Source organism: Paramisgurnus dabryanus, unplaced genomic scaffold, assembly GCF_030506205.2.
Source record: "Paramisgurnus dabryanus unplaced genomic scaffold, PD_genome_1.1 h2tg000302l_1_107586__unordered_in_group14, whole genome shotgun sequence".
NCBI lineage: Eukaryota > Metazoa > Chordata > Actinopteri > Cypriniformes > Cobitidae > Paramisgurnus > Paramisgurnus dabryanus.
The window spans coordinates 30,001-40,000 of NW_027394186.1; the positions used below are offsets into that span (position 1 = coordinate 30,001).

The 10,000-nt window shown below is 66.7% G+C and overlaps 1 non-coding gene across 1 annotated transcript in view; it reads left to right on the plus strand.

Moving 5' to 3' along the window:
* The first annotated feature begins 9,950 nt into the window (after positions 1–9,950).
* Positions 9,951–10,000, plus strand: part of LOC135766041 (18S ribosomal RNA) — a 1,855-nt gene continuing 1,805 nt past the window's right edge. The window contains exon 1 of the ribosomal RNA XR_010541285.1: positions 9,951–10,000. This exon is cut by the window's right edge and continues 1,805 nt beyond it. This is a non-coding gene — a ribosomal RNA (18S ribosomal RNA).

Below are 10,000 nucleotides of genomic sequence, written 5' to 3' on the forward strand. Positions count from 1 at the left end.
GCCGGCCTCGGGTGCACGGTGGTCGGGTAGAGGGGCCACCGTCCTCGGGGGTCCGGGGCCGGCCTCGGGTGCACTGTGGTCGGGTAGAGGTGCCACCGTCCTCGGGGGTCCGAGGCCGGCCTCGGGTGCACTGTGGTCGGGTAGAGGTGCCACGGTTCTCGGGGTCGTATCTCGGCCGGGGAAAGGGTTAGAGAGGCGAGGGTTGGCTCGTTGGAAAGGTCCCTCCGCGGGGCGTCCGATGGTGGGTGTCCCGAAGGGCTGCGGCGAAGGGCTCCGGAGCTACGGCCGTGGGAATATCAAGGGGTGGTACCCCGTATCTCGGCCGGGGAAAGGGTTAGAGAGGCGAGGGTTGGCTCGTTGGAAAGGTCCCTCCGCGGGGCGTCCGAGGGTGGGTGTCCCGAAGGGCTGCGGCAAAGGGCTCCGGAGCTACGGCCGTGGGAATATCAAGGGGTGGTACTCCGTATCTCGGCCGGGCTTAGGGTTAGAGAGGCGCGGGTTGGCTCGTTGGATAGGTCCGCTCCGGTAGAGCAACCGACCCAAGGGACGAGTCGATCCGACCCAAGGCGCCCGAGCTACGGGCGTTTAAAGGTCAGGCGGTGGTGCCCCGTATCTCGGCCGGGCTTGGGGTTAGAGAGACGCGGGTTGGCTCGTTGGAAAGGTCCCCTCCGGTGGAGCAACCGACCCAAAGGGCGAAGTCCTGGGACTTTGTGCGCCGGAGCTACGGGCGTTTAAAGGTCAGGCGGTGGTGCCCCGTATCTCGGCCGGGCTTAGGGTTAGAGAGACGAGGGTTGGCTCGTTGGAAAGGGCCGCTCCGGTAGAGCAACCGACCCAAAGGGCGAGTCGATCCGAGCAAGGGCGTCCGAGCTGCGGCCGTGGGAAAATCCGCGGAGGGACCGCCGTATCTCGGCCGGGCTTGGGGTTAGGGAGAAGCGGGTAGGCTCGTTCGAAAGGTCCCCTCGGGTGGAGCAACCGACCCAAAGGGCGAGTCGATCCGAGCAAAGGCGCCCGAGTTACGGCCGTTTAAAGGTCAGGCGGTGGTACCCCGTATCTCGGCCGGGCTTAGGGTTAGAGAGACGAGGGTTGGCTCGTTGGAAAGGTCCCCTCCGGTGGAGCAACCGACCCAAAGGGCGAAGTCCTGGGACTTTGTGCGCCGGAGCTACGGGCGTTTAAAGGTCAGGCGGTGGTGCCCCGTATCTCGGCCGGGCTTAGGGTTAGAGAGACGAGGGTTGGCTCGTTGGAAAGGGCCGCTCCGGTAGAGCAACCGACCCAAAGGGCGAGTCGATCCGAGCAAGGGCGTCCGAGCTGCGGCCGTGGGAAAATCCGCGGAGGGACCGCCGTATCTCGGCCGGGCTTGGGGTTAGGGAGAAGCGGGTAGGCTCGTTCGAAAGGTCCCCTCGGGTAGAGCAACCGACCCAAAGGGCGAGTCGATCCGAGCAAATGCGCCCGAGTTACGGCCGTTTAAAGGTCAGGCGGTGGTACCCCGTATCTCGGCCGGGCTTAGGGTTAGAGAGACGAGGGTTGGCTCGTTGGAAAGGTCCCCTCGGGTGGAGCAACCGACCCAAAGGGCGAGTCGATCCGAGCAAATGCGCCCGAGTTACGGCCGTTTAAAGGTCAGGCGGTGGTACCCCGTATCTCGGCCGGGCTTAGGGTTAGAGAGACGAGGGTTGGCTCGTTGGAAAGGTCCCCTCGGGTGGAGCAACCGACCCAAAGGGCGAGTCGATCCGAGCAAAGGCGCCCGAGTTACGGCCGTTTAAAGGTCAGGCGGTGGTACCCCGTATCTCGGCCGGGCTTAGGGTTAGAGAGACGAGGGTTGGCTCGTTGGATAGGGCCGCTCCGGTAGAGCAACCGACCCAAAGGGCGAGTCGATCCGAGCAAAGGCGCCCGAGTTACGGCCGTTTAAAGGTCAGGCGGTGGTACCCCGTATCTCGGCCGGGCTTGGGGTTAGAGAGACGAGGGTTGGCTCGTTGGAAAGGTCCGCTCGGGTAGAGCAACCGACCCAAAGGGCGAGTTCATCCGAGCAAAGGCGCCCGAGCTGCGGCCGTGGGAAAATCCGCGGAGGGACCGCCGTATCTCGGCCGGGCTTAGGGTTAGAGAGACGAGGGTTGGCTCGTTGGATAGGGCCGCTCCGGTAGAGCAACCGACCCAAAGGGCGAGTCGATCCGAGCAAAGGCGCCCGAGCTGCGGCCGTGGGAAAATCCGCGGAGGGACCGCCGTATCTCGGCCGGGCTTAGGGTTAGAGAGAAGCGGGTTGGCTCGTTGGATAGGGCCGCTCCGGTAGAGCAACCGACCCGAAGGGCGAGTCGATCCGAGCAAGGGCGCCCGAGCTGCGGCCGTGGGAAAATCCGGGGAGGGACCGCCGTATCTCGGCCGGGGAAAGGGCTAGAGGCTCGCGGGTAGGCTCGTTCGAAAGGTCCCCTCGCGTGGAGCGACCGACCCAAAGGGCGAGTCGATCCGAGCAAAGGCGCCCGTGCTGCGGCCGTGGGAAAATCCGGGGAGGGACCGCCGTATCTCGGCCGGGGAAAGGGCTAGAGGCTCGCGGGTAGGCTCGTTCGAAAGCCCCCCTCCGGCATAGCGACCGACCCGAAGGGCGAAGGCCCCGGACCCGAGGCGCCCGAGAAACGGCCGTGGGAAAATCCGGGCACAGACCGCCGTATCTCGGCCGGGGAAAGGGCTAGAGGCTCGCGGGTAGGCTCGTTCGAAAGCTCCCCTCCGGCATAGCGACCGACCCGAAGGGCGAAGGCCCCGGACCCGAGGCGCCCGAGAAACGGCCGTGGGAAAATCCGGGGAGGGACCGCCGTATCTCGGCCGGGGAAAGGGCTAGAGGCTCGCGGGTAGGCTCGTTCGAAAGCCCCCCTCCGGCATAGCGACCGACCCGAAGGGCGAAGGCCCCGGACCCGAGGCGCCCGAGAAACGGCCGTGGGAAAATCCGGGCACAGACCGCCGTATCTCGGCCGGGGAAAGGGCTAGAGGCTCGCGGGTAGGCTCGTTCGAAAGCTCCCCTCCGGCATAGCGACCGACCCGAAGGGCGAAGGCCCCGGACCCGAGGCGCCCGAGAAACGGCCGTGGGAAAATCCGGGGAGGGACCGCCGTATCTCGGCCGGGGAAAGGGCTAGAGGCTCGCGGGTAGGCTCGTTCGAAAGCCCCCCTCCGGCATAGCGACCGACCCGAAGGGCGAAGGCCCCGGACCCGAGGCGCCCGAGAAACGGCCGTGGGAAAATCCGGGCACAGACCGCCGTATCTCGGCCGGGGAAAGGGCTAGAGGCTCGCGGGTAGGCTCGTTCGAAAGCTCCCCTCCGGCATAGCGACCGACCCGAAGGGCGAAGGCCCCGGACCCGAGGCGCCCGAGAAACGGCCGTGGGAAAATCCGGGCACAGACCGCCGTATCTCGGCCGGGGAAGGGGCTAGAGGCTCGCGGGTAGGCTCGTTCGAAAGGCCCCCTCCGGCGGAGCGACCGACCCAAAGGGCGAAGGCCCCGGACCCGAGGCGCCCGAGATACGGCCGCGGGAATTTCCGCGAGCTTCGACCGGACGTATCTCCGGCGGGCGGGGTCGCACGGACCCGAGGCCGGGCTCGTCGGAAAGCCCCGGGACGGACCTTTCGAACGAGACCGGCCGCGCGTCCGGGCGACCTCCGAGGCGGACGCTAGGGGCGCCGGAGCCCCGGACGAGCGAAAATTCCGCGACCACCCGCCCGTATCTCGGCCCGGGAAAGGGCCAGAGACTCGAGGGAGGGCTCGTTCGAAAGCTCCCCTCCGGCATAGCGACCGACCCGAAGGGCGAAGGCCCCGGACCCGAGGCGCCCGAGAAACGGCCGTGGGAAAATCCCGCGGGGGTAGGCCGTATCTCGGCCCCGGAAAGGGCTAGCGACGCGCGGGTGGGCTCGTTCGAAAGGCCCCCCGCGGAGGAGCCACCCACCCGAAGGGCGAAGGCCCCGGACCCGGGGCGCCGGAGCAGCGCGTGTAACGAAATTCGAATTTTCGACCGGAAGTATCTCGGGCCCCCGGGGTCGCACGGACCCGCGGCCGGTCTCGTCGGAAAGCCCCGGGCGAGACCTTTCCGACGAGCCCGGCCCCGAGTCCGTAGGACCTTCCCCGGCCGAGATACGGCGCCCGGCAGTTCATTGGCCGATATCTCGGAAACGGGGCGTCGTAGACGCTCCGTGGTATTGGTGACCTTGACGATGCCGGGTCAGACGAGTCGGCCGCGGGCACGGGCCCGGGGGCGCCGGCCGCCAGAGTCGGGTGGCTCGCGCACTTCCAGGCGGGCCGCTCGCGCACCTCCAGGCACCCCGACCCACTCGCCGAGGCCGACCGAGGTGCGCCGTCCCGGCCGCGGACCGGTCGGGGTCCCCTCTCGAAAGGGCAGTAGTGTGAACAGGTGCCATCGGGTATATAGGGGAAGGGGTCCTCTCGAACCAGGCCTTCGAACCCGCGCGAGCCTAGCCCGGCAAGGCTCACCCTCCCCGGCCACGGGTTCGGCCTCCGTCCCCCTGGAGGTCCGGCACCTCCAGGGTCCCCGACCCTGCCTCCCCTGCCCGAGGGGAGGCCTCCGAGGCGGGCCTGACAGGGCGGCCCTCCCTCCTGGAAGTCCGGTTCCTCCAGGGTCCCCGACCCTGCCTCCCCTGCCCGAGGGGAGGCCTCCGAGGCGGGCCTGACAGGGCGGCCCTCCCTCCTGGAAGTCCGGTTCCTCCAGGGCACACGTCCCTACCTCCGTAGCCCAGAGAGGTGACTCCGAGGCGGGCCTGACAGGGCGGCCCTCCCTCCTGGAAGTCTGGTTCCTCCAGGGCACACGTCCCCACCTCCGTAGCCCAGATGGGTGACTCGATAGCGGGCCTGACAGGGCGGCCCTCCCTCCTGGAAGTCCGGTTCCTCCAGGGCACACGTCCCTGCCTCCTTAGCCCAGAGAGGTGACTCCGAGGCGGGCCTGACAGGGCGGCCCTCCCTCCTGGAAGTCTGGTTCCTCCGGGGCACCCGTCCCTACCTCCGTAGCCCAGATGGGTGACTCGAAAGCGGGCCTGACAGGGCGGCCCTCCCTCCTGGAAGTCCGGTTCCTCCAGGGCACACGTCCCTGCCTCCTTAGCCCAGAGAGGTGACTCCGAGGCGGGCCTGACAGGGCGGCCCTCCCTCCTGGAAGTCTGGTTCCTCCGGGGCACACGTCCCTACCTCCGTAGCCCAGATGGGTGACTCGAAAGCGGGCCTGACAGGGCGGCCCTCCCTCCTGGAAGTCCGGTTCCTCCAGGGCACACGTCCCTGCCTCCTTAGCCCAGAGAGGTGACTCCGAGGCGGGCCTGACAGGGCGGCCCTCCCTCCTGGAAGTCTGGTTCCTCCAGGGCACACGTCCCTACCTCCGTAGCCCAGATGGGTGACTCGAAAGCGGGCCTGACAGGGCGGCCCTCCCTCCTGGAAGTCCGGTTCATCCAGGGCACACGTCCCTGCCTCCTTAGCCCAGAGAGGTGACTCCGAGGCGGGCCTGACAGGGCGGCCCTCCCTCCTGGAAGTCTGGTTCCTCCAGGGCACACGTCCCTACCTCCGTAGCCCAGATGGGTGACTCGAAAGCGGGCCTGACAGGGCGGCCCTCCCTCCTGGAAGTCCGGTTCATCCAGGGCACACGTCCCTGCCTCCTTAGCCCAGAGAGGTGACTCCGAGGCGGGCCTGACAGGGCGGCCCTCCCTCCTGGAAGTCTGGTTCCTCCAGGGCACACGTCCCTGCCTCCTTAGCCCAGAGAGGTGACTCCGAGGCGGGCCTGACAGGGCGGCCCTCCCTCCTGGAAGTCTGGTTCCTCCAGGGCACACGTCCCTACCTCCGTAGCCCGGATGGGTGACTCGAAAGCGGGCCTGACAGGGCGGCCCTCCCTCCTGGAAGTCCGGTTCATCCAGGGCACACGTCCCTACCTCCGTAGCCCAGATGGGTGACTCGAAAGCGGGCCTGACAGGGCGGCCCTCCCTCCTGGAAGTCTGGTTCCTCCAGGGCACACGTCCCTGCCTCCTTAGCCCAGAGAGGTGACTCCGAGGCGGGCCTGACAGGGCGGCCCTCCCTCCTGGAAGTCTGGTTCCTCCAGGGCACACGTCCCTGCCTCCTTAGCCCAGAGAGGTGACTCCGAGGCGGGCCTGACAGGGCGGCCCTCCCTCCTGGAAGTCTGGTTCCTCCAGGGCACCCGTCCCCACCTCCGTAGCCCAGATGGGTGACTCGAAAGCGGGCCTGACAGGGCGGCCCTCCCTCCTGGAAGTCTGGTTCCTCCAGGGCACACGTCCCTGCCTCCTTAGCCCAGAGAGGTGACTCCGAGGCGGGCCTGACAGGGCGGCCCTCCCTCCTGGAAGTCTGGTTCCTCCAGGGCACCCGTCCCCACCTCCGTAGCCCAGATGGGTGACTCGAAAGCGGGCCTGACAGGGCGGCCCTCCCTCCTGGAAGTCTGGTTCCTCCAGGGCACACGTCCCTGCCTCCTTAGCCCAGAGAGGTGACTCCGAGGCGGGCCTGACAGGGCGGCCCTCCCTCCTGGAAGTCCGGTTCCTCCGGGGCACACGTCCCTACCTCCGTAGCCCAGATGGGTGACTCGAAAGCGGGCCTGACAGGGCGGCCCTCCCTCCTGGAAGTCTGGTTCCTCCAGGGCACCCGTCCCTACCTCCGTAGCCCAGATGGGTGACTCGAAAGCGGGCCTGACAGGGCGGCCCTCCCTCCTGGAAGTCTGGTTCCTCCAGGGCACCCGTCCCTACCTCCGTAGCCCAGATGGGTGACTCGAAAGCGGGCCTGACAGGGCGGCCCTCCCTCCTGGAAGTCTGGTTCTTCCAGGGCACACGTCCCTACCTCCGTAGCCCAGATGGGTGACTCGAAAGCGGACGCGGGAGGGTGTACGTGGCGCACCCCCAGGCCGAAGAGAGGTCTCGTGAGCGGACGCGAGGGTGTACGACAGAAGGCCTGGAAGTCTCTGACTTCCAGGGTCACCGACCCTACCTCATGAGCCCGAAGAGGTGACTCGAATGCGGACGCGGGGGTGTACGTGGCGCACCCCCAGGCCGAAGAGAGGTCTCGTGAGCGGACACGAGAAGTACGACAGAGGGCCTGGAAGCAAAAGCGGGTGACTCGTGCACTTCCAGAAAAGGCAAAAGCGGGTGACTCGTGCACTTCCATAAAGCCGAAACGAGGTCTCGTGAGCGGACACGAGAAGTACGACAGAGGGCCTGGAGGTAAAAGCGGGTGACTCGTGCACTTCCAGGGTCTCCGACCTTACGGCGCCTTCCGACGCGGGCGCCTCCTCCCGGACGAGCCACGGGAAGGGCCCCTTCTCTCAAGGGGCGGTCGTTTGAACAGGTGCCATCGGGTATATAGGGATGGGTTGCTTCGAAAGTGGACCTCCAGCGTCCTCCCTCCCTGCGGCAGATCCCAAGAAAGGTCTGTGCGCGTCGGTGTGCGATGAACGAAAAACCGTTAAAAGAACTGGAACGGTTGGAACGGACGAAGGGCGTCTGATGTGAGGCAGCGCCCCGGGCGAGTGTCGAAAGACGGGTAACCCATATCCGCATGCCGCCTAGGCGGAAAGATCCGGCCTGGATCATATCAAGGCTAATGCCTAAAAACTAAAGCTACCTTGGGTGATGGAACTCGGCTACGGCCGCAAAACGATCCGCCCTGGATCATCAAGGCTAATGCCTAAAAACTAAAGCTACCTTGGGTGATGGAACTCGGCTACGGCCGCAAAACGATCCGCCCTGGATCAAGGCTACGGCCTAAAAACGGCAAAAAAAGATCCAAAAGTCCCTGGATCAAGGCGCTTCGGCTTAAAACCTGTGAAAAGATCCGCCCTGGATCAAGGCTACGGCCTTAAAGCTGCTCAAAAGATCCGCCCTGGATCAAGGCTACGGCCTTAAAACTGCTAAAAAGATCCTAAAGTCTCTGGATCTAGGCTACGGCCTCAAAGACACACGTGTTGTGAGATAAGATCCGCCCTGGATCTCCAGGCTACGGCCTCAAAGGTTCGACCCGACCATATATGCTCAGACACGGGCGAACACAAAAGCGTAACAACCCATGTTGGAACCGTCGAAGGATCTCGGCGTCGGCCGTAAAACGGAAACCCCCCGGTCGTCGGTACGCGTGTGGCGGTCGAGGGCCCCCGGCCGCCGGTCGGGCGGGCGCGTGGATAGGTCTCCCGAGCGGTCAAGGAGTCCCGGAAGCCGGTCGGGCGAGCGGCCGGCCCCGGGGCACCCTACCCTCTCGGGCGCACCGACCCCACGCGTTTCGTCTCGGTCGGCGTCCGGGGTTCCGAGACACCCTTATGTATCTGTGTGACAGACGGAGTGGCACACCGTCTGCGGCGGGACAGGGCCGCCGACCGCGATGGAAGTCGAGTGAGGCGGCTTCCGGGGTCCAAGACCCTACAGACAGACGGAGTGGCGACCCGTCTGCGGCGGGCCAGGGCCGCCGACCGCGATGGAAGTCGAGTGGGGCGGCTTCCAGGGTCCAAGACCCTACAGACAGACGGAGTGGCGACCCGTCTGCGGCGGGCCAGGGCCGCCGACCGCGATGGAAGTCGAGTGGGGCGGCTTCCAGGGTCCAAGACCCTACAGACAGACGGAGTGGTGACCCGTCTGCGGCGGGACAGGGCCGCCGACCGTTACGGAAGTCGAGGGGGACGGCTTCCAGGGTCCAAGACCCTATCTGTGTGACAGACGAAGGTGCATCGTCTGGGGCGGGACAGGGCCGCCGACCGCTATGGAAGTCGAGTCGGGTGGCTCGTGCACTTCCAGGGTCCAAGACCCTCTCTTCGTGACCGACGAAGGTGCTCTGTCTGGGGCGGTACGGGGCCGCCGACCGCTATGGAAGTCGAGTCGGGTGGCTCGTGCACTTCCAGGGTCCAAGACCAACGCGTTTGACCGACGAAGGTGCCCCGTCCCCGGGCACGGACGGGGACGGGCCCGGCCTCCGGGCCGCCGTGGAAGTCGAGTCGGGTGGCTCTCGCACTTCCAGGGTCCTCGACCCTATCTGTCTGACCGACGAAGGCGCTTCGTCTCGGGCGGGCCAGGGCCGCCAGCCGCTATGGAAGCCGAGTCGGGTGGCTCGTGCGCTTCCAGGGTCCACGACCCTGCCTTCGTGACCGACGAAGGCGCTCTGTCTGGGGCGGTACAGAGCCGGGCCCCGTCCAGCAGGGGACGGTGGCCCGAACAGGTGCCATCGGGTATATAGGGAAGAGCACCTCGCTGACTCTCCAAGGTGATAGGCTACCGGATCCCAGGACCTCTCGAGCCCAGCGAGAGGCCTCTCGAGCGGACACAAATGCCTCGAAAAAGTCCCTCTGCACTGAGGTAGTGACGATTCTTATTACGAATGGTAAATCATCCAAGGAAGGGACGAACCCGGCTGGCCTCGGCCGTTAAACGAGCCGGCTTCGTTCGGCCGCTAAACGAACCGGCGTCGTTCGGCCGCAAAACGAACCGGCGTCGGCCGCTAAACGAAACCCCGGGCGGGACAGGGCCGCCCACGTCTCAGCCTTAATGACCCGTTACGGGGTGACGCCCGGATACGCTTTGTGTGTCATGGCCCTGAGATTCTGGAAATCGAACTGCGCCTGGGGCAGGCCTCCGCCCGGCCGACGTTAGCGCGTCGGCCGCCATGGGCGGTCGGTTCCTCCCCGACCCGGCGCTCTCGCCTCCAGGGGGGCTCTCCGGAGCCCGCCCGACCCTTTCCGCGGGAGACTCAGACGGTCCGTCAGACGCGAAGGTCCGCCACCGGCGGCCGGCGAGGGCCTCGGCGACCGAGGGCGGAGACGCCCCCGGCCCGTCGCGGCCACCCGGCCCCGCGAAACGCACCTTTCCTCGGTTACGGCCCACCCGGCCGCCCCTCAGCCTACGAGAGGGGAGAGCCACACGAGAGTGGCCCCGGTCCCACTCCCCCCGGGGGGTGGAAACCGGGACCCGCGCCGCGTGAACCCCGGGTCAGAGCGAGGCTCTCCTACGGCTACTACCTGGTTGATCCTGCCAGTAACATATGCTTGTCTCAAAGATTAAGCCA